Source organism: Myodes glareolus, chromosome 13 (assembly GCF_982192425.1).
Source record: "Myodes glareolus chromosome 13, mMyoGla1.1, whole genome shotgun sequence".
Classification (NCBI taxonomy): Eukaryota; Metazoa; Chordata; class Mammalia; order Rodentia; family Cricetidae; genus Myodes; species Myodes glareolus.
In genome coordinates this window covers 75,490,082-75,516,739 of record NC_142038.1, presented here as the reverse complement: position 1 = coordinate 75,516,739, position 26,658 = coordinate 75,490,082, and the positions used below count along the sequence as shown (strand labels likewise).

The following is a 26,658-nucleotide window of genomic DNA, read 5'->3' as shown; positions in this document are numbered from 1 at the left end:
TTTTAAGAATTTAGGACTTTTCATAACAATGAGACACATCTGTTCCTGGCAGGACCAATCTACTTCAAGAGGAAGATGGGCATTGAAGGGGCTCATTATGGAGTTTGCTAGTCATTTAGGCAAGAGACTGCTCTTGTCTGGACTGCATGATGACATTCTTTAGGCTACAGAAAAAAGTGATACTATGGACCTGAAGGTTGAAGATGGTACAGAAGAACTTTGGGTAACTTTTCTGGTAGTGAGATGTCTCTGACAATTCTAGGGTTTTGGAAGTTGCTGACAATGCACTTCCTGTTTACTTAGGTAATATTCTATCCTTCTGGAGTCTTTGATAGAGCTGAAGACAGAGAGTCACAGTTATAGTCTTCCTTCGTCTTTACAAAAGATAAAATAGATACAAATATTGTAGCTGTAATTATTGTTTGATAGCTGTTTTGTTAAATGTAATTTTACTATGTTAAAGTTAAAACCTTCCTTTTTATTTAAACAGAAAAGGGGAGATAATGTGGGATGCCCCTCTGTATGCTGTGAATACCATTGGTTAATAAAGAAACTGTCTTGGGCCTGCACAGGGAATGGAGGTAGGTGGCAAAAACCAAACTAAATGCTGGGAGAAAGGAGGCAGAGTCAGAAAGAAGCCATGTAGCCCTGCCAGAAATAGATGGATGGAACTTTATCCAGTAAGCCACAGCCTCCTGGCAATACACAGATTAATAGAAATGGGTTAAAATAAGATGCAAGAACTAGCCAATAAGATACTTGAGCTAGCTCCCTCGGCCTGCTCCCTGTGCCAGCAGCCTCCTCACTGCAGGCCCCGCTATAGCTGTTGCTGCTCCCGCCGTCACCACCTCCGAGAAGATGGCTCTGCTTCCCACATGTGCTGATCTTGGCAAGTCTGCCAGGAATGTCTTCACCAAGAGCTATGTAAACTTGATTTGAAAACAAAGTCGTAGAATGGATTGGAATTTACCAGCTCAGGCTCCGCCAACACAGAGACCACCAAAGTGAACGGCAGTCTGGAAACCAAGTATAGATGGACTAAGTACGGCCTCACGTTTACAAAAGAGTGGAACACAGACAACACCCTGGGTACCAAGATCACAGTGGAAGACCAGCTCACGCGTGGGCTGAAGCAGACCTTTGACTCATCCTTCTCACCTAACACTGGGAAAATATGCTAAAATCAAGACGATACAAGAGGGAGCCTATCAACCCGGGTTGTGATGTGGACTTTGACATTGCTGGGCCCTCGATCCAGGGTGCCCTGGTGCTTAGCTATGAGGGCTGACTCGCTGACTACCAAATGAATTTTGAGACCTCCAGGTCCCAAGTGACTCAGAGCAACTTTGTAGCTGGCTACAAGACGGATGAATTTCAGCTTCATACTAATGTGAATGATGGGACAGGTTTTGGTGGCTCCATCTACCTGAAGGTGAACAAGAAGTTGGAGACCGCTGTCAATCTCGTCTGGATAGTGGAGAACAGTAACACTTGCTTTGGGGTAGCAGCCAAGTACCAGGTCGACCCTGACGCCTGCTTTTCGGCCAAAGTGAACAACTCTAGCCTGATCGGCTTAGGGTACACTCAGACCTTCAAGCCAGGTATCAAGCTGACGCTGTCAGCTCTGCTAGATGGCGAGAATGTCAATGCGGGCAGCCACAAGCTTGATCTAGGACTAGAATTTCAAGCATGAATTAATATTGCATAATCGTTAATTTTAAACTATTTTGCAGTATAGCTACCTTCAGAATTTAGTGAACCTTTTAATGTTGTACGTTGGGGATGCGAGAATTGATAAATACCATGTTAGATCTCCAGGTTAAGAATGACTTGGCTTTTCGGTGTTTACCATTTCAGAGGTACAGCAGACACCCCATTCCTGAAAGGGTCCTTTTAGCTGTAGGCGTGGGCTGGGGAGGAGACCCTCTAGAGATGCCAGGCCACGAATGGAAACTCGGAATATGTGGGCCCTTTGTAAATCTGTAACCAGTCCACAGGTGAAATTATGACTTCCTGAGCAACCTTGATGTCCCGATCCTAACTGCTTAGAAGCATGTGCACACACACCTGTGTGAGAGGGGCTTTCTTAGACAGATCTCCGTGGCCTGTTCCCGTCCTCGCCCAGTTACCTGTTTTACACCAAAAGCGCTCTTCTGGTTAGCTATTTCCTTTGTGCCGTTTTAGGGTGGAGAGAGTGGGCCGACAGAGCCAGTCATTTAGGACTTCATTCTTCCTTGTGTTGTGGCATGGTTCTCTCTCTCTCTCTCTCTCTCTCTCTCTCTCTCTCTCTCTCTCTCTCTCCATTGCACTAGAGTATGAGACAGCTTTAAGCTGGGCAGGTGATTGTGGTCACCATGACAACACTAGGGATCTGTAGTGACCTGTTAAAGCCACACCACTCTTTTTTAGCAGTTTAATGGGTACATTAGAGAGTCTTCCATTTTGTGTGGAATTAGCTCCTCCCCTTCAAATGCTGTAATTAACATCACTTAAAATAAAACTTGAATAAAATATTGAAACCTCAAAAAATAAAAAGATGCTAGAGCTAATAGGCCAAGCAATGATTTAAATAATATAATTTCTGTGTAATTATTTAAAGAGTCTCAGCAGCCAGGAGCCAACAAGAGGCCTTCTTACTACAAAATTATTTTTGCAATTTCCATTTTAGGTTTTCCTTGCTACAGTATAGAAATAAAACAGATTTTTAAATATTGATCTTGTATCCTGCAACTCTGCTGAACTCATACACGAGATCCAAGTGGTTCTGAGAGGATTCTTTATGACTGAATGCTAGATCATGTTGTCTACAAATAAAAATAGTTTTACTTCCTCCTTTTCAATTTATGTGTCTTCTGTTTATTTTCTGTGTCTTATGCACATGTTAGAATTTCCATTACAATGTTGAGTATAAGCAGAGAAATCAATCTCTTACTTTTTCTGTGGTCTCTGCCTCTCCGTTGAGGTATTTAAACAATTTAATTAAATGTGGATTACATTTGATATGTGAATGGGTTTAAATACGCATGTACATGTTTTATATATATATAGTTACTTCATGTAGGCATGCATATATTTAAACATGCAATTTGTTTGACTGGCTTTAAACAAGGGAGAAACATGGTCCTTCGTCTAGAGGACCATATAATCTTTTTCTGCCTTTTGTTTTTTTAAGCTTTCTGTGTGAAATGAGTTTTTGGGGCTTTTTTATTTTATACCTTCTCTTCTAGTTAGCCCATAACTCTCCATTATTTAATTCAGTGCTTGGATTAGGGCCTCAAAAATATTTGCATTATTTCTGTTCTTATTTAAATGGTACTATGTCCCTTTACATATAGTCTAATGTTAGACACCCTCCTTCTCTGACTTCACATTGTCATCAATGTTTTAATTCTACACATATGTTGTGAGTTGCACAATCTACTTCTATTAGTTTTACATTAAATTGAATTACAATTTAAATGGCTATAAATAATAGTACTTTTCTATTTATGTATTTACCAATTTTTAGTGCCATTTTTATTTTTGTTTACATCAGGGTTCCATTAGTAATACTTCTTATCAGTCTGGGATGATTTCTTTCTGCTTTTGTCTGTACTTTTTAAAAAATATTTGTCTTTCTTTTATGTGTATGTGTGAGTGTCTTGTCTGTGTTACACGTGCATGCCTGGTGTCGACAGAGGCTAGAAAAGGACACTAAATAGAACTATTAATTACAGATGCCTTTTCCCAATACCTAAACCCTCAAACTTGTAAGAGCTAGTGCACTTACTCACAGAGCCATTTTCTAGGCCCTTATTTGCATTTTGAAAGTTTTTAAAATATTTATTTAATTTTTAATTGTGCATGTGTGTATGTGTGCACATGCGAGTGCACATGCGTGCACGTGTGTGTGTGTATAGCACCCAAAGGGGCCAGCAGAGTTTTTTAGATCCCTGGAGCTGGAGTTACTGGGAGTTGTGAACTGCCTGATATGGGTGCTGGTAGTGGTGCATTCTCTTAACTGCTGAGCCATCTCCCAGTCTTTTTGTAAGCTATCTTTGCTGACAAATGGCAAGTCAACAACTTTTTTCTTTTTATAAATTAAGAAAACTGCTCCATTGTTATGTGGCTTTTGTTATTTGTGAAACAGATACGCTTTCCCCTCAGCTTCACTCTTCTGCACATGTAGCTCAGTACATGTAGTTTTCGCTACTTTTAAGCAGTCAATCTCTTTTTTATTTTTATGAGCTCTATATTTTTCTCTGCTCCCCTCCCTGACTCTCCCCTTCCCTTCAACCCTCTCCCATGGTCCCCATGCTTCCAATTTACTCAGGAGATCTTGTCTTTTTCTACTTCCCATGTGCATTAGATCCATGTATGTCTCTCTTAGGGTCCTCATTGTTGTCTAGGTTCTCTGGGTTTGTGAACTGTTGGTTGGTTTTTCTTTGCTTTATGTCTAAAAGCTGTTTATGAGTGAGTACATATTATATTTCCCTTTCTGGGTCTGAGTTCAGTTCCCAGCACCCACATCAGAAGATTCACAACTGCCTGTCACTCCAGCTCCAAGGAATCCAACATTCCCTTTTGGCCTCCTTGGGTGCCTGCTCCCATGTGGCAAAAGTTCACGCAGACACATTCATACATATAAATAACATTTTTCTAATCTTAAAAGGTAAAATAAAACTTTTTACTCTTTCCCTCAATACTGATTTTTCTGCTTATTTTGATCTCTACGTAAAGTTTCTCCTATTTAATGTTTATTGATTAATAGTCTTGTTTAAAACAAGGGGACTAAAAGCCTCCAAGTGTATGAGAGGACTTGAGTATGCAGAAGAGCAACCAGTACTCTTAACCACTGAGCCATTTCTCTAATCCCCACTCCAAATATCTTTAGGTATCTCTTAAGACAGTTGTATTCCTTCCTGTGTGTAGGGGGATAAGGGGTCAAGAATTCTGATCTTTTTGAACAACTCAAGCCAAAACTCTGGTCCATGAAGGAAGAAAACTAGCTCAGCATATTGGCAATGTCATCTAAATTTCCCGTTTTCTCTGTCCAGTACTTCAAGTAACTCCATCGGCTTATCCCTGTTGGAGAGAACACTTTTTACAAAGCAAAAGAATGGGAGCTCATCAGAATGTGCTTGCGTAGTGGGGTGGGGCAGAATCTGAGATCCTGCAGAATGGGGGGTGTGCAGAATCTGAGATCCCTCAGAATGCGGGGGAGGGGGGCAGAATCTGAGGTCCTACAGAATGTGGGAGGGGTGCGGAATATGAGATCCCACAGAATACATGTCAGGAGAGGGCAGAATTTGAGATCCTACAGAGTGTGTCCCTGTGGGGTATAGAATCTGAGATCCCTCAGAATGGGGGGGCAGAATCTAAGATCCCGCAGAAGGGGGACCAGAATCTGAGATCCCACAGAGTGTGTGTGTGTGGAGGGGGGCCAGAATCTGAGATTCCTTAGAATGTGGGGTAGGGGGCAGAATCTGAGATCCCACAGAATGTGTCCCTGTGGGCTGCGGAATCTGTGATCCCTCAGAATGCGGGGGCGGGGCAGAATCTGAGATCCCACAGAAGGGGGGTCAGAATCTGAGGTCCTACAGAATGGGGGGGGGTGCAGAATATGAGATCCCACAGAATGTGCCGGGGGCTGAATCTGAGATCCCCCAGAATGTACGTTGTGTGGAGGTGGGCGGAGATCTGAGATTCCACAGAATGTGGCACAGGAGAGGGGGGCAGAATCTGAGATCCAGAGAGTTCTTGGAACCTTTCATTCTTCACATTCACTCTCACCTCAGAGGATTCTCACCCACCACCTCTGAGGCCTTTCATGTAAACCAGATTACCTCTGCCCTCATCACTGCTTACACACCACAGGCCTTGTTACTAGGTCCTGAAAGGACATCAGTTCCTACTCCCAAATCCCACGACTCTCATTTTCCTGTCTCTAGTGCTCATTTAGCAGGCTTCTAACATCTCCTTGCTGCTTGCTTGTGAACACTTTTCTAAGAGACTCGTACCCATTTCTTGCCTTTCCTGGATGATTTTACCTGGTTCAAAGTCACTGTACTGACTGGTTTGTGCATCAACTTGACACAGTCTAGAGTCATCAGAGGAAGGAGCCTCAGCTGAGGAAATGCCTCCATGAGATCCAGCTGGAAGGCATTGTCTCATTTAGCGATCAGTTTGGGGGGGAGCATCCCATGGTGGGAGGTGCATCTCTTGGCTAATAGTCCTGGGTGCTATAGGAAAGCAGGCTGAACAAGCCACGAGGAACAAGTCAGTACACAGCTCCCCTCTAAGGCCTCTGCATCAGCTCCTGCCTCTGGGATCCCGCCCTCTTTGAACCTGAGGTCCTTCAGTGATGAACAACAATGCTGCAGTGCAAGCCTAAGAAACCCTTTCCTCCCCAACTTCCTTTTTGGTCATGGCGTTTTATTGCAGCACAGAAACCCTAAATAAGAGAGTCACCTTCTAGGTGTGCACCAACGTCTGCACCGAGGCACTCTTAGGTGTCTTTAGAATTGCTGTCAGCTTCACATTAAAGTTTCGCATTTCTGATTCCTGTTCTCCCACCCCTCTGGTCAAGCACACACGCACATAGCCATGCACATACTTCTCCAGCCTCATTCTCTTCTTAATAGGGAATATTTAATGTATCCTTTTAATTTATTTTTCCTACACAAAAGACAAGGTGAAATAAAATATGAATTTTATTACTGATTAAGATATTGTTCCAGAACACCACATTTCCTCCCAATGTCCATAAGGCTTTAATTAATTAATTTCAACTAATTATCAATTATGATGAACATGCGGATCTAGAATAGTTAAGAATTTTTCCAGTGTCATGCAATCAGATCACAGCAGAACCAAACTTGGTTCCTTTCAAATCTCCACATGACTTGGATACATTTGAGGCCTGGCTCAGCCTAGACGGTTCTCAGCTGGGAGCTTTTGCTCCATCCATACCGCCATCTCTTCCTTCTAGCAAATCACTTTGAAACAAACCACTGAAAAATATCCCTTCATAAACGACAAACTTCAGTTGAAAAATCAGTTAATTTTTTTTAAAAAAAAGAAAAAGAAAAAGCAGTTAACAGTTTATATTAATTAGGTTTTAAAAAGAATGCCATTTTAAACTATGAATAAAATATTACCAATTTGAAGCAAGTTCTTTTGACAATTAAAAAAATAAATTAACAATCTGTGTTTTAAAAATGTTCCCACTGAGCTGACCATAACCTAGACACTATTTTATCTTTCAGCAGAAGAGAGTTTCCAGGTCGATGAAGATCTCAAACTCCAGAAACCTCAGCTTCAACCTCAGGAAGTGCTGGGCTTGTGATGTCTATCTGTCCCCCAACTTTGGAACTTTGTTTTAGGGTTTTGTTTTGTTTTGTTTTTTAACTGCTTTTTGTGTTCAGTCTGCTCTCAGCAGATATAGACTTACCTCGGCTCTTTGGTTCCTCTTAGGTATTTCAGACAATCATTATCTCTGTATTATTTATCTACAAGATGAGCTTAATTCCTGCTCAAAGTAAGAATTCGATCATTGCTTACTTAAGGAGTTATGAGGACAGCAAAGAGATCACAGGGAAGGAAGAAACAGAAATCTTCTGTCCGGGGCTCCTCAGGCCAGGACAGGAAGGCCTTCCCACTGTCGGTCTCTGCTCTTCTCCACAGGAACATACTGACTTCCAATCACTCTCCGCCAAGATCAATCAAATGACCCGGATTCCGTGCAAAGTGTGGCAGCCCCTGCATCAAGTGGAACCAAGGTGTCTCGTGGTTCTCACTTCACCTCACGCCAGTGAGGGGCCCTGAGAGCAGCACCAGGGCCCCCACACTGAAGGTGCCTTTTTGGTGTCCTGAGGAGCTGTTAGTGTGCCAGCCGGGTGGACTTCTTCATGCTTTACCAAAGGAGGGCGCAGCTAATGGATGGAAAAGGCCATTTTCATAACGCTGGCTACAGAATGAGAGAAAATCCAGATGCTGGACAATCTCCTGCACTGGAGGCCTAGTCTCATACTGTGGCATGGTTAAACTTTGAAAAATAGCCTGGTCAGGTGTCGGACACAGCCAAGAGAAGAAAGAACTTAAAGTGGGAATTCCCCAGCTCCTGAGCAGGTCAAACAGTATTCCAGGCTCCTGAGGAGAGCAGAAACATCACCATCCTGTGCACACAGATCATCTCTTAAAACAAGTCACACTGGAAAGGCTTATCCCTTCAGAATTGGGGACTCTCATCTTGATGCCCTGAATGTAGTCTCTGGGACTTTGATTCTTATAAGTGAAAGAGTGAAACTGCTTTAAGAACAAAGTGTCTTGGCCTGAGAATAGTTTCTTGCTTGTTCAGTCGGAGACAATTTATTTTGAGTCTGTTTAGTGTCACAGTCAAGGGAAGGAAGAAAGAAAACATTGATCCAAGAAGCCATCTTGCTCTGAAGGGTGATGAAGTACATTTTTGTGTGCTGAGGTACTCTGATGGTTCTGCTGTGCAGAAGGAGCCTGAATAGGCAGGTACAGGAATAGGCCGCTTCTCTGCGAGATTATCTGGCCTTGGGCCTCTGGGGGAGGTACACCAAGAGGCAGAACTAATCCTTTCCAAGAAGAAAGGATGGCGTCTTCCTCTAATTTGATATATCGCTTGAGTGGTGGGTGGGACCGCTCTTTCCAGTCCTTTTGGCCTAGGCAGTGAATTATTCCTCATGTCTCTGTTCTGTAGTGGTCAGTGAGCCAGGAGTCATGCAGTGACTCATGGCATCATCAGCAATGTAGATTTGGGGGGGACTCACTGGGTTCGCGGGTTCACACTGATAAAGAAAGTCGGCCTTCCTTGCAATGGTGTCTTTTTCCATGCTACGTGTCTCCTGTGGTTTTCTTAGCTGCCACAGCCATCTGACTTTGTATAAGACTCAGAAGACAGCAACGCATAACCCTGGAAACTAGAGTCGAGGATATAATGTTTTAGGGGATTTTTAAAATGTATGCCCACGTGACAGGCCCTCTATGTATTTCTAAAACCATTTTTATTTTTGCCATTTGTGCCGTCTAGTTTTATGTCAGCTTGATACTAGCTAGAGACGTTTTGGAAGAGGGAACCTTAACAGAGAAAATCCCCAGCCCCAGACTGGCCTATAGGCAAGCTTGTGGTGCAGCTTCTTGATTGATGATGAGTGTGGGAGGGCCTGGTTCGCGGGGGGGGGGGGGGGGGGGGGGGGGGGGGAGGGGAGCTGCTGCCCCAGGGTTGGTAGTCCAAGTGCTATAAGAAAGCAGACCGAGAACGCCATGAGGAAAATGGCAGAAAGTAGCTCCCCTCCATGGCCTCCTGGTTTCTGCCCTGCGTGAGTTCCTGCTCTGACTTCTCTGGATAATGGACTACAGTTAAAAGATAAAATAAACCCTTTCGTCCCCAATTTGTCTCTGGTAGCAGTGTTTTATCAAAACAATAGAAACGCTAACCAAGACAAGTTTAATAAAAGATAATACACTGGTGCTTTGGGGAAAGTAGATTGCAGCCTGATTTACTACTATAAGAGGGATGTCTCTCAACTTCAGCTGCTGGGTATCCATGCTTTTACAGTAACAAATTTCAAGTAAAATGAGTCTGTACACACACACCCATTTGTCTCTCATAGATCAGGTTATCTCTCTCACACCTCAGACCACACTTTCCTTAGCCCAGATTCTCTCTCTCTCTCTCTCTCTCTCTCTCTCTCTCTCTCTCTCTCTCTCTCTCTCTTGTGTCTTCTCAAAACACACCTTCTTTAACACAGGTTATCTCTCTCTCACAGGTCTTCTCAGAACACACCTTCCTCAGCCCAGGTTCTCTCTCTCTCTCGCTCTCGCTCTCTCTCTCGTGTCTTCTCAGAACACACCTTCTTTACCTTCTTTAACCCAGGTTATCTCTCTCACACCTCAGACCACACCTTCCTCAGCCCAGGTTGTATTCACTGATGACTTTCCTAAACAAGTGACTTAGCTTGTGAGACATCCATTCACTTACACTAGCAGAAGGGAGACTGCCAAAAGTTTGTAGCCCCTTGAAGTAAACTCATCTATCCAACAAATATTTTTGGACATTTACTACATACTGGGTATTAAACACCAAAGACCCGGTACCAGCAAAACAAAAATTCCCCACCTCTTAGGGAATTCACCCTGTCAAATACTGACAGGTAAAGTGAACAGAAGGAGTTAAACTCAGAAAACAGAGCAGATGTCTCAGCAGGGACTCCAATTCCAACTGCAGATCCAGGCTTGGCTTCACTGTAATGCTTGCTTTCTTTTTTTTTAACTTTTTTATTGATTTTATTGAGCTCTACATTTTTCTCTGCTCTCTTCTCTTCCTCTCCCCTCCCCTTCAACCCTCTCCTATACTCCCCATGCTCCCAATTTACTCAGGAGATCTTGTCTTTTTCTACTTCTCATGTAGATTAGATTCATGTACATCTCTCTTAGTGTTCTCATTATGCCTAGGTTCTCTGGGATTGTGATTTGTAGACTGGATTTCTTTGCTTTATGTATAAAAACCACTTATGAGTGCGTACATATAATAATTGTCTTTCTGAGTCTGGGATACCTCACTCAATATGATGTTTTCTAGATCCATCCAGTTGCCTTGAAATTTTAAGATGTCATGAAAACAACCTGATATGGGCATAAAAAACAGACAGGAGGACAAATGGAACTGAATGGAAGACCCAGATATTAATCCACACACCTACGAACACCTGATTTTTGACAAAGAAGCAAAAAAATATATAATGGAAAAAAAGAAAGCATGTTCAACAAATGGTGCTGGCTTAACTGGATATCAACATGTAGAAGAATGAAAATAGACCCATATCTATCACCATGCCACACAGAACCTCATAAAAGAGAAAGTGGGAAGTACACTTGAACTCATTGGCACAGGAAACCACTTCCTCAGTATAACCCCAGTAGCACAGACACTGAGAGAAACAATCAATAAACGGGGCCTCCTGAAACAGAAAAGCTTCTGTAAAGCAAAGGACACAGTCAACAAAACAAAATGGCAGCCTACAAAATGGGAAAAGATCTTTACTAACCCCACACCAGACAGAGGTCTGATCTCCAAAATATACAAAGAACTCAAGAAATTGGTCATCAAAAGAACAAAAAATCTAAGAAAAATATGGATTACAGACCTAAACAGAGAACTCTCAACAGAGGAATCTAAGATGGCTGAAAGACACTTAAGGAAATGTTCAACATCCTTAGCCATCAGAGAAATGCAAATCAAAATAACTCTGAGATTCCATCTTACACCTGTAAGAATGGCCAAAATTAAAAACACTGATGACAACTTATGCTTGAGAGGTTGTGGGAAAAAGAAACACTCCTTCATTGCTGGTGGGAGTATAAACTTTGGATGTCAGTGTGGCATTTTCTCAGAAAGTTAGGAAACAACCTACCTCAAGACCCAGTAATACCACTTTGGGGTATATATCCAAAGGATGCTCAATTGTTCCACAAGGACATGTGCTCAACTATGTTCATAGCAGCTTTGTTTGTCATAGCCAGAACCTGGAAACAACCTAAATGCCCCTTGACTGAAGAATAGATAAAGAAAATGTGGTACATTTACACAATAGAGTACTACACAGCAGAAAAAAAGTAATGCTTACTTTCTGATCACAGTTTGGAGGAGTAAGAGCGAGCCAAGAGCACACCCCAGGAAGAGCAGGCAAGGAGAAGAAAATGCCCTGGATGCCCAGAGGTAGAATTGGGGGACATGTCAGGGGAGCAGGAGAGTGACTAGTGGGAACCACAGTGGAGTGAACTCAGAAAGTCATGGGATGGAAGGGTGTGAGAAAGCCCAGCACCAGAGCCTTGAGAGGGGTGGTGGGTAAGTGAGAAGAGTGAAATCTGATCTGCATGTCATAATAAAGTTCAATCTGTCTGCCATATTGGAGGATAAAATGAAAGGAGGTGGCACATTTGGGGTCATTAATATCATTAAGGAAAGAAACTAGGTTTGTTTTGACTAGAGTAGTAGCAGAGATGCATGAAAAGTAACTGAAATTTAAATAGAATTTGAAAGTAAACCCATTAAAATTTCTAGATTGTAGCTCAATGCCTGCTCTATGTGCTATGGTACAGTTCGGTTCACGAGTCAAGCAAGGGCCTGGAAATTGAAACACACACACACACACATATAGAGACACAGGTAATGCCAATAATTCCCCAAGAATGCCCTTCATTGTGTTCCATGGCAGCTTATATAGGGTCTCCTTCCACGCCCTAACTCTCAGTTGCAAGCCCACCAGAAACCACTCCCCTGCCCTCAGGAATTCCTGAGGGTCTCATGCTCAGAACAACTGCAAGCATAGGGAAACAAGTTGTTTACTCCAGCAGGCAGGGGCTCACAGAAAATTCAGGGTCTGGGGGTCCACAGTCCCCAACACTAGATGGATTAGAATTGAATGTGAAAAAAGAATTAGGAATGGTGGAGTTTGAAAGCCGCTTTTATTGTGCATGCTCTTGTGAGTTGTAAAATGGGTCATGAACATTCATGTACTTTATGAACACCCTCACTGGTCTCCTCTTTTACCAGTTGCCCCTGATCTATTCTTATTCCCTTTAGGTCTCTGACCAATGAGCCAAACCACTCAGTCAGTGCTCAGTAGACCTATACCATAGCAACTCCATGAGGTGGCAAATAGCAGTGTGCCCACCCATAACTTGTCACCCAAACAGGCAGAGCAAGCCTTAACCAATTATTCTTTATCAATTAAAAACTTGGGAGTCAGATTTAGAGTAAGAACCAGAAAAATAAGAGAAGCAGGGGAGCAGCCACCAGTGACTTCCTACCTCTTCCATTCCTTCCTCCTAGATCTCAACCCCTTACTACCCACCTTACTACTTCCTGTCTCTTCTCTGCAACAGTCTTCCAAACCTCTCTGATTAATTTTGATCAGATAGTGGCTAGTTCTGCCCTTTGACTCCAAGTATTTGTCAGAACACAATCAAAATATCACACATTTTCCTCTTTCTGTTTAAATACAAAGTGAAGGTTTTAACTAACATGGCAAAACTATACACAATAAATTGAATAACTATATACAAATATATACAGGTAAGAATTACATTAACAATGTACAGTTCATTTGCATTTGGCAAATTCAGAGAAAATACTCCATTATCTAGCTTACATTAGTGAGTTCAAAGTGTTGTACCTAATTCACTTTCTATCCTAACTTGTATTATCACCCCAAAATTATCTTTTTATCTCTCTCAACTGTATACATTTACACTTCTTTTGTGAGTTTCTTTTCTGAACTTTTTAATAAGAAAAACTATAACTATCTAGTCTTCAACTCTATCAGAGACCTGAGAAGGAAATAATATTACCTGAATAAACAGGAAACACAGAGCAAACAACTTCCAAAACTAAGAAATGACAGAAACAACTGGCTGCCTGGACAGTCACCCAAAGTTCCTCTGACTGGGGCATCCATCTTTGGCCTATAGGCCTAGAATATCTGATAGACTTTTCTATGAAGCAGGAATTTTGAAGAACTTCCCTACCCTGTCTTGGAAAAGTTTGGCAGTCACTTTCTTTTGTATTCTGCTTCTCCAGTTTGGAAAGTATACTGTCAGCAGTTGAGGCAAGAGCAGTTTCTTAAACAGTGGCTAACTTTTATCATGAAGAAAGTAAACTCCATAGGGAGTTTCTTCAATGTCCATCATCTTCTCTGAAGAAGATTGGTGCTGCCAGGAACAGACATGTCTCATTGCCATGAAAATCCTTAAGTTATTAAAACATCTTAAATACCATATTCTGTAGATCTCTAAAGTGTTTGAAGATCACCTGGCTAAGATATATCTTTGTTTAACTTTGAAGGAAACCTAACATGACTACAAGTTTGATTGTAATTGGGATAAAATGCTAACCTGCATTCCTTTATTACCCTAAATAGTTTATAATAACAGCTTTCAAGGACTAGAAATTAACATCATATTGTTTAATGAGTCATACAGGTACAATACCTTAAATAAGAGTAGAAGGTATTACAGTATGGTCTAACAAAGATAACCTCAAATTTGTATCAATATATAAAAATCTATACCACTGTAAAATACTTAAGACTAGTATTTTCTTTTTTGGCTTAAAAGTAGATTCAGTAATCTACTTTTCTATCACACCATTTCTATACCCAACTTTTGTTTTCAGAACAAGATCCCTGAATATAATCTCCTTTGTTCAACTTTTTTCTATTACCAATAACAACTTGTACCCAATCCCCCTAAAGGATGACAAATATCTATAACCCACTGAATGACCAAAATCTGCCCACCCAACCTCTTGGAAATGTGGAAGTTGTGTTCTTAAAATTATTTCATCTTGTCTGGGGCAATGGCATCTTTAGGGAATTCTGAAAAACTTGAGATAATTGTCAAGTCCTGGGATAGCTAGTTATATCATTTGTTGTCCAGTCTCTGTAATGAGAAAGTGCAGGGCTTAAGTCCTGGCTAGAGTAGTAGTTTGTGAGTCTGGACCATCTCAGCTAGCCACATTGAAATTGTCCTGAGCAGTTTGTAGTCCAAAGTCAATATTTGAGTGGTGTTTGTCAGATTTATGGTATTACCACAATGCAGGTGAAATCATCATTGTTGGGCTCCATTCTCATTTTGAATCAGTTCAGAAACTTTTTCTATATAGGTCTTCAATTTTTATTCTTGCTTATGTGGTAAAAATATCCATTCTAAGATGCTATCTTCTCTCTGCATAGGAATTCATATGGGAGAATGTATAGAAAATAAAATAACCAGAATACAATCAAGCTCTGGATCCAAGTGCTTCACATGTGCAGCCTGTAATTTCTTTTCTACCAAAGTCAATTCTCTCTCAGCCTCAACTGATAATTTTCTTGGACTAGTAAGTCCTTATCATCTTGTAAAGTTTAAAATAAATTGCTTAGTCTTGAGTAATCACTCTAATTGTGGGCTGTAGTCAGTTAATATCTCCTGGCAATTTTTGGAAATCATAAAGAGTTTGTAATTGATTTCTCCTGATTTTTGCTTTCTGTGGTTGAAATTTTTGTGAACCTTCTTATATCTTAGGTAATTAATAGAATCTCCTCTTGTATGTTTAGGAGCAACTTGTAATCCCCAACAAGGTAACTTTTTATAGTAACTGCATCTGAATCAGCTAGTAAGGTATAATCCATATAATGATAAATTATAGATTGAGAAGACTAATTAAGAATTATTTCTAATGGCTGTTTTACAAAATATTGACACAAGGTAGGACTGCTTAATATTCCTTATGGAAGAATTTTCTATTGATATCTTCTAACAGTCTGGGAACTATTATAAGTAGGCATAGTGAAGGCATTTTTTTATCCTATTTTTGCAAAGGTATAGTTAAAAATCATTCTTTTAAATCAATCACTATAATAGACAATCCTTTAGGTCTATAAAGGAGGCAAGGGAATTCCAGATTGCAAATAACTTATTGGCCAAATTACCTTATTAACAGCTCTTAGATCTGTTACCATTTTCCATTTTCCAGATGTCTTTTTAATAACAAATACAGGAGAATCAAGGACTAGTCAATTCTTTAATATGTTGAGTATTTAGCTGCTCCTGTACCAACTGTTCTAAGGCCTGTAATTTCTCTGATGTCAAAGGCCACTGTTTCACCCAGACATATCTTGTCAGTTAATTTTAAAAGTAGGGCTGGTTGTGCCATTGAAAGATCAGCAGCTGTTGTGCCCTTTTTATGTACAACATAAAAGGCTGGCGACTGGTTTTTTTAATAATACCTTTTAATCCTTTTCTCAGAAACATATGTTAGCTTATGGTTTGTTTCTGAGATTGGAGAAATGTTAATCTGGGTATTCCACTGCTGTAACAAGTCATGTCCCCATAAATTCGTTGTTATGTTAGCCACATATGACTTTAATTTCCTTTCTGTCCTTCTGGCCTTATAAATTGAGCCCATCTCATGTTTTGTTTTACCTGAGAAAAAGTTCCAATCCCTGATGTGGGATTCCCCTCTGTATGCTGTAAATACCATTGGTTAATAAAGAAGCTGTTTCAGGCCTGTGATAGGATAGAGAAGAGCTAAGCAGGGAAAACTAAACTGAATGCTGGGAGAAAGGAGGAGAAGTCAGAGAGAAGCCATGTAGCCCCGCCAGAGACAGACACCAGAACTTTACCAGGTAAGCCACAGCCTCATAGTAATACACAGATTAATGGAGATGGGTTAATTTAAAGATATGTGTTAGCCAGAAATATGCTTAGGCTATTGGTCAAACAGTATTATAAATAATATAGTTTCTGTATAGCTATTTCGGGAGCCTGGGTGGCTGGGAAATGAACTAGCAACCTCCTACAACAAATTGATGCACCAACGTGGTCAACTAAAATCTACTTAAAATCTGAGAGAGTTTGGGAAGGAATTCTAGGCAAAAAGTAAAAATAAAAATAATAATTAAAAAAAATAGAGCTAAGCATGGCTTAAAGCCATGGCTTCCTTAAGAGAGGTTTTCCTGATTCAGCAGTAGCAGAAAAAAGTCACACAGTTTTGAAATGGCAGCTTCCTGGACCATGCTGCCAGCGTGAACTCTGGCTCTTTCAGGAGGCTGAACATTTAAACAGAGTTTGTGAACAGAGTGCTACAACATGCTTAACGGCAACATTGACCCTCTGTGTGCCTGAAAATGAGGCAATGTGCATGACTTTCAGTGGCAGTGAACTTGTCTCCACCATGTTGTACTGCATGGAACAAGCAGGCAGGACTGTGGAGTTGGTCTTAGCCATGTCCACTTGGCATTAAAAAAAGGTGCCCCTGGTCAAAAGATAATTACAGATACACAATAAATATAGATTCAGATGGAAAAGACCTCTAAATGGGTCACAGTGTTTGATAAATGTTCGTAGACTTGGGAGAGAGAAGAGGAGACAGTAAATGTAATATATGGTCCAGTAAATGTAATATATGGTCCAGACAACCATAGATTAAAGAAGTAAAGATAATAAAATAAATATTAAACTTGTAAAAAAAGTAGTAGAGTATAAAAAAATAAGCCACATAAAGATGGAATATACACAGAAAGTCTGGATTATGTATATTATTGTGTTTTCTTTTAATTTTTTGACTGTGAGGGAGCTAAGTACAGAGAGACATTTCATTATATGGGCTGCTAAGCTAAACTAGCATATATGTTCTAAAGGTATCATGACTTCCAAATTTGGGTCTAGGGATTGTTGCTTTGGAAAAGAGGTTCAGCTTCTGTTTCCACAAAAGATAAGAACTTGTGAAATCCTTTCAGACTAATGTGGTTTGATGGACCAAGATCCCTGAAAGGTCACCATGAGCACCCCCAAATATACTTAGCTCAACAAAAGCAGGAAGCAGTTGAGACAGAACTGTGTCCAAATTCCCTAAATGGTTGTTTATAAACATTTGTTTACATTTAAAGGGGGATATGCTATAGAGATTTGCATTGGTACAGATCTTGGTTTATTGGTACAAACTTAAGGTCAATTTCGTTATACTGTATACATGTATTTCTGATCTTGATTAAGGTGTTACGTTTGTTCAGCTCATTTAAAAATGTAATGTATAATGAAGAAATATAGATTAATACATAATCATATACAATAGTCAAACTTATAGTCATTTTAGTTAGGTTTTCTAGATATACAGAGATATATTTCAGTTAGACAGGTATTCTTCAAATATTTCAGAGACCTTCAGAATACGGCATTTAAAATGTTTTAAGAAGTTAGGACTTTTCATGACAGTGAAACACATCTGTTCCAGGCAGCAGAAATTACTTCAAAAGGAAGATGGGCATTGAAGAGGCTCCTTATTGAGTTTGCTAGCCATTTCAGCAAGAAACTGCTCTTGCCTGGACTGCTTGATGCTATGCTGTATTAACTGGATATGCAGGACCCACATAGAAATGACTGTTGAACTTGCCTAAAGGTGAGATAATCCTTTGGGGTTCCTGCTTCATGTAAGAGTCTGTGAGACTTTCTGCAGGACACAGAAGAAAGTAATTGGCAAACTACCAATGTAGGTGGAACTGTCTTTGAAATTTCCTGCTTTGTGGAAAAGTCTGCTGGATACTATGGACCTATAGGCTGAAGATGGATGCCCCAACTGTACAGAAGAACTTTCGGTGACTGTCCAGACAGCAAGAAATCTCTGTCAATTCTAGAGTTTTGGAAGTTGCTTTCAATGCACTTTCTGTTTACTTAGATAATATTATATCCTTCTGGAGTCTTTGATGGAGTTGAAAAATATATAGTTATAGCTTTCCTTAGTTTTGATTAAAGATATAAATATTGTAACTGTAATTATTGCTTGATACCTGTTTTGTTATATATAATTTTACTACGTTAAAGTTAAAACCTTCCTTTTTATTTAAACAGAAAAGGGGAGGTGATATAGGATTCCCCCCTGTATGCTGTGAATACCATTGGTTAATAAAGAAGCTGTTTCAGCCCTGTGATAGGGTAGAGCAGAGTTAGGTGGGGAAAACTAAACTGAATGCTGGGAGAAAAAGGGTGAAGTCAGAGAGAAGCCATGTAGCCCCATCAGAGACTGATGCCAGAACTTTACCCAGTATGCCACAGCTTAATGGAAATGGATTAACTTAAAGATATGAGTTATCCAGAAATATGCTTAAGCTATTGACCAAACAGTATTGCAAATAATATGTTTCTGTGTGATTATTTCAGGAACCTGGGTGGCCAGAAAACAAACTAGCAGCCTCCTACAACAAATCCTTAAAAGTTAAACATTTATCTCCTGAAGAAATCAATTTGGATGTCAATATTTTGGTGTAACTATTGTTACATCTGCTATCTGGTGAATTTGTACCCAGTATTGGGTATCGGGTGAAGCCTTAACTAATTATTCTTTATCAATAAAAAATTGGGAGTCAGATTTAGGGTAAGAACCTGAAAGATCAGAGAAGCAGGAGAGCAGTCACCAGGGACTTCTACCTCTTCTGTTCTTTCCTCTGAACAGCCAAGATTCTCTCTCAGCCTGCCTACTACTGTCTCCTATTTGCCTACAGTCTTCTAAACCTCTATGGTTAATTTTGGCCCATTAGTGGCTAGCTCCACCTTCTGACTCCAAGCAAACTTTATTTGTTCAAACATAATAAAAATATCATACAACAGGCAAACATTAAAACAAAGTATTTGGCCAATGGTCCCTGAAATTAAGAGACTACAAAGAGTTTCAACAGAAATATCATGTATAAGATGGTGTCTTAGATACTATTCTATTGCTATGAAGAGAACATAATGATCAAGGCAATCTATAAAAGTGAATATTCAACTGGGGGCTTGCTCACAGTTTCAGAGGTATATCCACTGCCATTATGGCAGGGTGTGGTGGTGTACGGAGGGAAGGCAGGTGTGGTGCTGGAGCAGTCACTGAGATTTTACATCTGATCCACAAGCAGGAGGCAGAGAGAGTGAGCCTGGGCCTGGCATGAGCCCTTGAAACCACTAATCCCACACCCAGTGACACACCTTGAGGTCACTGTCCTGATCGTTCAAAAAAATGGTTACAGCAGCTAGGAACAAGGCATTCAAATATATGATCTTATTCATTCTCATGCAAATATCATAGGAGCATAGATGGTAGATATATGATTTATGATATAGCCCATGGCATAGAATACTGAAAGAATTCTGTATCAGACCTGGATGGGGAATGGTACCTAGGAGAAGTTTTTATTATAAATACAATTTTTAGATACAAGGCTTCAATTTTAGCCCAAGCTGGCTTCAAAGTCTTGGTGATCTTCCTGCTTCAGCCTTCTGTGTGCTGGGTTCTCAGGTATGTGTTTAGCCATTAGGTGCTTCACCTTGGGAACAGAGTGTGATTATATGGGATAGATTTACTGTGAACATTCAGGGATGTGATTAGTTCAGGGTAGCTGACAGTGAATACTGGGTAGTCACAGTAATGGACAATCACAGAAATCTTTAAATCCTTTGACTGTTCAATATGTAAACCCATCAGAAAGTGTGGAGAAGCTGCTGTCATGGACTTGGGGGAGCAAGGGTCTTGTTAAGCTTGACGGAAACTTAAGGTATAAAATTATTTTCTTCATGCCCCATCTACTGAGGGTAAGCATTTAGTTGTATGCTCTTGCCTAGGAATTTAACTCTGAATAACTGTGACTAAGCATTTAAGTCATCCCACTGATAAGGACGACAGCACACGGGGCAGTATCTGGTGTCAAGTGATGGTAGCAATGACAGTAATACTGGACGATTCTCTGGATATGGCCTAATTTTGATATGGCTACGATTTTTGGGGGGGTTTCTATAGTTCTCATGTTTTCTACAAATAAGCAACAACCTGGTATTTAGTCTTCCTGTCAAGCCAGACAACACCTGGAATTCTGCCAACAAATTTCTTTTCCCCTCAATTTGGAAAGATGATTATCGTTGTAGATAAGAAAGTGTCCCAACTAGGATAGAAGCCAGCATTAATATTCCCAAAAACTAAACATAGAACTGCCATGTTATTCAGCTGTATCTGCCTGGGTGTATACCAAAGCAAAGAGGTCAGAGCTTAGCAGAGAAGCCGGCTCACCCACGCTTGTCACAGCACAAACTCATGTCAGGAGAGTTACACTCAGCCTCACACCCATAGCGGATGGCTGGGCAAAGAAGGGTGTACACACAACGAGCCAAGGAAGAATGGAGTCATATGGTTTACAGGAAAACTGATGGAACTAGAGTTCCATGGAACACAAAATAAGCTGGACTCCCATGTAGAATCAGGGAGCAGAGGGAGAGAGTGAAACCAGAAGAGCAATTGTTCGAGATGGGAGGGCAGGAGATGGTAATGGGAGTACATTTGGATGAAGTGAGTTATATGCATGGATAAAAAGCCACAATGACAATGGTTCGTACCAACTTGACAGTCTAGAGTCACTGGAGAGGAGGGAGCCTCAACTGTGGGAATACCTCGATAAGACCGGGCTGTAGGCAAGCCTGTTGGGGATTTTATTAATGACAAATGTGGGAGGGAACAGTCCACTGTGGGTGGTGCCCCCCCCTCCGAGCTGGTGGTGATCCTGGGTTCTATAAGAGAGCAGGCTGAGCAAACCATGGTGAGCAAGACAGGAAGTAACACCCCTCCATGCCCTCTGCATCAGTTCCTGTCTCCAGTTCCTGTTCTGAGTTCCTGCCCTCACTGCCTTTGATGATGGGCTGGGAGAGAGTAAACCCTCTCCTCCCCAAGCTGCTTTGGCTCATGATGGCTCATTACATGATGATAACTCTAAACTAAAATACCATTACTTTGTATAATCAATGTGTGCCCCAACTACTCTTTATCAATGTCAATTTCTTTATCATTTTTTCAATCAAATCAGATTTCTGAAGAATCATCCATGTACACAGCTCCAAAGCAAGCTCCTCTACTAAAGGTGACTAAGTGACACAGACCTGGTTAAGTTGTAATGAGAAGTCTTCTGATATTGTAGTAGACATACCTTGTATGTTTCTTTGTACTCTCTTAGAATCACTTGTCCCCAGACCTTCAGCTGCGTGTCCCACTTCCACAGTTTCTCTGGGGAATTCCATGTTCTATGAAGGTCTGCAGCCTGACCCCAGCACCCAGAGTCTGGTTCCTCCCATCATTCTCAAACTCAGAAATACATTTCAAAGGAAATTGACTTCTCTGGTAGCTGCTAAGGAGTCAGAAGCTGAAAGGAGTCAGTTTCCAGGGGCATCTAACTGATAGAAAGCAGTAGAGAATTTTTTTCTTGTGTTCCTCTGTCCCCTTTTAAAAGGGTGTCACTGTGTAGACCAGAGTGGCCTAGAACTCACTAAATCTGTCTGCCTCTGCCACCTCCCAAGTGCTGAGATTAAAGGTGTGCACCACCTTACCCAGATTTTGTCAGTTAATCTTTCATGTGTTAAGACATGATTTCTCCATGTGCTGAGACATGATTTCTTCATTGCTAAGGCATGATTTCTCCATGTTCTAAGGCATTATTTTTCAATGTGTTAAGGCTTGATATCTATACATTCTAAGACATGATTTCTCCATGTAACTTGCTGATCACATCTCACATAGTTGTTTTCTTGACACCTGGTACGATGCAGCAGTGACTGCCTGGACTCTCGGTGCCACTGTGCCCTCCACCTCACTGTTGCCAGCCAAGGATAGACCTTCTCAGTAAAGTGGGGACATTTAATCTTCCAAGTCTCCCCTAAAATTATTTCTTCTCCTGACAAAGAGAAAAGGCTGGCACAGTCATTTCTTCCTTCTTCCCACCTTGGCCAGAGACCTGATCGCTAGAGACATTTCCTGATTGCCATCGAAAAAGAACAAATGACAGGCACTGGCCCTGATCCTGGCAGTCAGTGCTCACCTACAACGTTTTTGCAAGCAAGAAAAATTAATTCAATTTTCTTTTTAAAAAATACCTTAACTTTTTAAAAAATTATCTTATAAAGTAGGTTTCCTTATGATATTTCATTGACACTTGGTTTTGGTTGCGCTCCCACCCCATCCTCTCACCTCCCTCCCTGCTCCCCATCTTGGCTTATGTCATCCAACCTTGTCTTTCCCTTCCTCTTTCATATTGGATGTGTTATTATCTCTCCCCCAAGGCCTCCTTTCTCCCTCTTCTCATGGGTCCTTTTCTAATTCCATGGCCTCTATACACATTCAAATCCACATAAATACAAACATAAAAACTAGAATATATGACTCTGCAAGAGAAGACACAGCGTGTCTTTCTGACTCAATATAATAGTTTCCAACTCCGTCCATTTTCTACAAGTTTTTCTTTACAACTAACAGAATTGCATTGTTTACAGATACAATATTTTCATCATCTGTTCGTCAGTTGTTGGACATCTAGGGCAATTCCATTCTCAGCTCTTATGAGTAGAGCGTGAGTGACTATGGATGTGCAGGGATCTCTGTGCAGGGCCTGGAGCCCTTGTGTGCTGTTGGCACAACAGTAGTTCATTTTTTTAAAGAAACATCTATATTGAGTTTCAAAGTGGCTGTATCAGTTTATAGTCAGCACCAACCGTAAATAAGAGCCCTCCTTTCTCCACATGCTTTCCTGCATGCACTGTCACCTATTTTCTTGGTGACAGCCATTCTGGCTGGAGTGAAATAGAATCGCAGTCATTTTAATATACATTTCTCTGATAACTAATGATGCTGAATTCTTTTTAAAGTATTTATTGCCATTTACTTATTTTTTGAGATCTCTGTTCAGCTACATAGCCATTTTTATTGGATAATTTGTTTTCTTATTGTTTAGCTTTTTTATTTTTTGTATATTCTAGATATTAATCTTCTCCCATTCTGATGGCAGTCTTTTGTTCAGATAAGTATTTCCTTTAATGTGCAATTACTTTTTCATGTCAAGATGCCATCATTTATTGATCATTGGTCTTACTTCCTGAGTGTCTGAGTGTTGTTGAAATGTAGCTTGCTCAGTTTTTTTTTCTCTTGCTGTTAGAGTGATGATGGCTATACACTTTGCACACACAGTAGAAACAGAAAGCCTAGACATTTTTAATGGGAATGGAAACCTTGTTTGGGAATGGAGTAACATAATAGAAACTAATGCTTCTTAGTTTAGCCTGTAAGCTGATTTTGTTAAATCTTCAAGGGCTCTTTTCTACACCTTGAAGAATAGTTTTAACTCACCTAAAAGATTAAAGATATGTGAAAGAAATAGGCAAGTGGGGGCGTGTCCTGTAAGGATATTCCCTAGCCTAGGCTCATCTCTCCGTGATCACTGTTACCGTGGTGTCAGCAGCCTTCCTCTGATACACCTACCTTCAAGATGCCCCATCTCACCTCCCCAGCCCTAAGCAATGGACAGAACCAACCCCAGACTGAAACTATGAGCCAGAATAAATATTTCCTCTTAATAAAACTGCCAAAGACATCTTCGAAAGGGATGCTAGCTTTGCTATCTCATTACTAGAGGTTCCAAGGTATCACAGTCCTAGAAATTAAAATAGCAAGGAAATCTGCCAAAATACACATCCAGATGATGAGAACACAATATAGTGCTGCTAAAATACATCAAAGTCCTTTTGAGGATAAATTCTATGACTAATGTGGAATATTATAGTGGAATATAATGTGGATCATTATAGTGGAAAAGTATGGATTTTTGGAATAAACATTATCGAGACATCTGGTTAGGAATTTCAGGAGGGAAATGTCATGAAATCTCTCATGGCACTTGAAACAAATAAATTATTTAATTTTAACTTATGAAAATGTGGAAGTGATAGCAATAACGAAGATGGGTGTAAATGTCTCCCTGTTGCATTTGTTTATTGAAATGCAATTCAACCTTCAACTTCCCTGTGTTCTCCCTTTGATAATTATAAGGGGATAGACAGATGGTTCAGCAGTTAAGTGCACTGACTGCTCTTCCAGAGGACCCAGGTTCAATTCCCAGCACCCACATGGAAGCTCACAACTATCTATAACTCTAATTCCAGGGAATCTGATGGTGCCTTCTGGTTTCTGCGGGCACTGCACATGTATGCACAGATACACATGCAAGCAAAACACCAATACACAGAATAAAATGTAAGAAAAAAATAAATAAGTATAAATTATTAAATATAATTAGTACTTAAAGGCATCATTTGCTCTGAGGTTAGATTTGCCCACGCAACACTCATTCTGACGTGAAGTGTTTTCTGTGCTATGCTTTACTTAGAACTTTAGATTTTATTACTTCTTTCATAAAAAGGTTAATGAAAAAACTTCCCTTAAACTTCAGAAGTTACACTTCTGTGTTATTTTTGTCATTTATTTTATTAGTAGGAAGAAGTAAGACCTACAAAGGTATTGTCAGAAGTGTTCAAGGCATTTTAACCCTAGAATGTGCTTGTTTGGAACAAATGCATGACTGTTGTCCCATGTCTGGAGTGTGAGGATACAGGAGTCCACAACTGCACTTGGCCAATCTTAAAGCTTTTCCCAGTCAAATCAGCATTGGGATTTGTAGGCATATTTTAAAAATTATCACACACATCATCTGAAAGAAACAATTACATACTTTATAAAATTAAAAACAAGTCTAAAATGTAGGACTAGCAATTGAAAATTGGTGAACAAATGAATATGCATGTTTCACATTTGACTCTCTATAGGCCCAAAGCAGTTCCTTTATTTATCAGTGGTATTGAAGCATACAGAGGGAAATCCCACATCACCTCTCCTTTTCTGTTTAAATAAAAAGGAAGGCTTGAACTTTACCATCAAGCATAATTACAGTTACAATATTTATATCTATCTTATCTTTTATCATAACTAAGGAAAACTACAACTATAACTAAAAGTTCTTCAACACCATTAAAGACTCCAGACGGATATAATATTACCTAATATTAACAGGAAATGCATCGTAAGCAACTTCTAAAATTCTAGAATTGACAGAGATATCTTGCAGCCCGGACAGTCACCCAAAGCTCTTCTGTAACATTGGGGCACCCATCTTCAGCCTACAGGCCCAGAATATCTTGAAGACTTTTCCATGAAACAGGAAATTTCAAAGACAGTTCCACCTATATTGGCAGTTTGTTAGTCACATTGTGCTGTGTTCTGCAGAATGTCTGGCAGACACTTTTATGAAGCAGGAACCCTGAAGGATCATCTCAACTATAGGCAAGTTCAGCCATCATTTCTCTGTGAGCCCTGCATATTCAGTTCACATAGCATAGCATCAAGCAGTCTAGGCAAGAGCAGTTTCTTGCCCAAGTGACTAACAAACTCCATGAGGAGCCTCTTCAATGCCCAACTTCCTCTTGAAGTAAACCGGTGCTGCCAGGAGTAGATGTGTCTCATTGTCATGAAAAGTTCTAAGTTTTTAAAACATTTTAAATGCCATACTCTGTAGGTCTCTTAAAGATTTGAAGAATACCTATCTAACTGAAATATATGTCTATATATCTAGAAAACCTAACTAACATGACTACAACTTGACCATTATAGATGACTCTCTAATAACCTATATTTTTTATTTATATATTACATTTTAAAATGAGCTGCATACACAATACCTTAATCAAGAGCAGAAATATAAATATAACAAAATTGACCTTAAATTTGTATCAATAAACAAGATCCATACCAATGCAAAGTATTCATATCTATATTATATCCCCCTTTAAATGTAAACAAACATTTATAGACAATATTTGGGAATATGGGCGTAGTTCTTTCCAAACTGCTTCCTGCTTTTTATTGGGCAAAATATTTTTCGGTGTGTTCACAGCAATCTTTCTGGGGATGTTACTGCATCAAACCATATTAGTCTAGAAGCATTCCACAGGTTCTCATCCTCTGTGGAAACAAAAGAAAAATCTCTTTTCCAAAGCAACATATCCTTAGACTCAAATTTTAAAGTCAAGATACCTTTATAATATACATGCTGGTTTATCTTAGCAGTTCATACAATTAAATGTCTCTCTTACTTAACTCCTTCACAGTCAAACAATTTAAAGAAGACACAATAATATATATAATCCAAGCTCTCTGTGTATATTCCATCTTTACATGGCTTATTTACTTTTACTTTCTCTTTAAAGACTTTATCTTTTTAAACCATTTAATCTATATTTTTTCTTCTCTCTCCTAAGCCTATGTACATGTATTGAACA

General features: G+C 40.1%; 1 pseudogene; it reads left to right on the top strand.

The window, feature by feature from the left end:
- Nucleotides 1-855: 855 nt before the first annotated feature.
- On the top strand, nt 856-1,693 carry LOC125409121 (non-selective voltage-gated ion channel VDAC1 pseudogene; annotated as a pseudogene).
- The last annotated feature ends 24,965 nt before the right edge of the window (nt 1,694-26,658 follow it).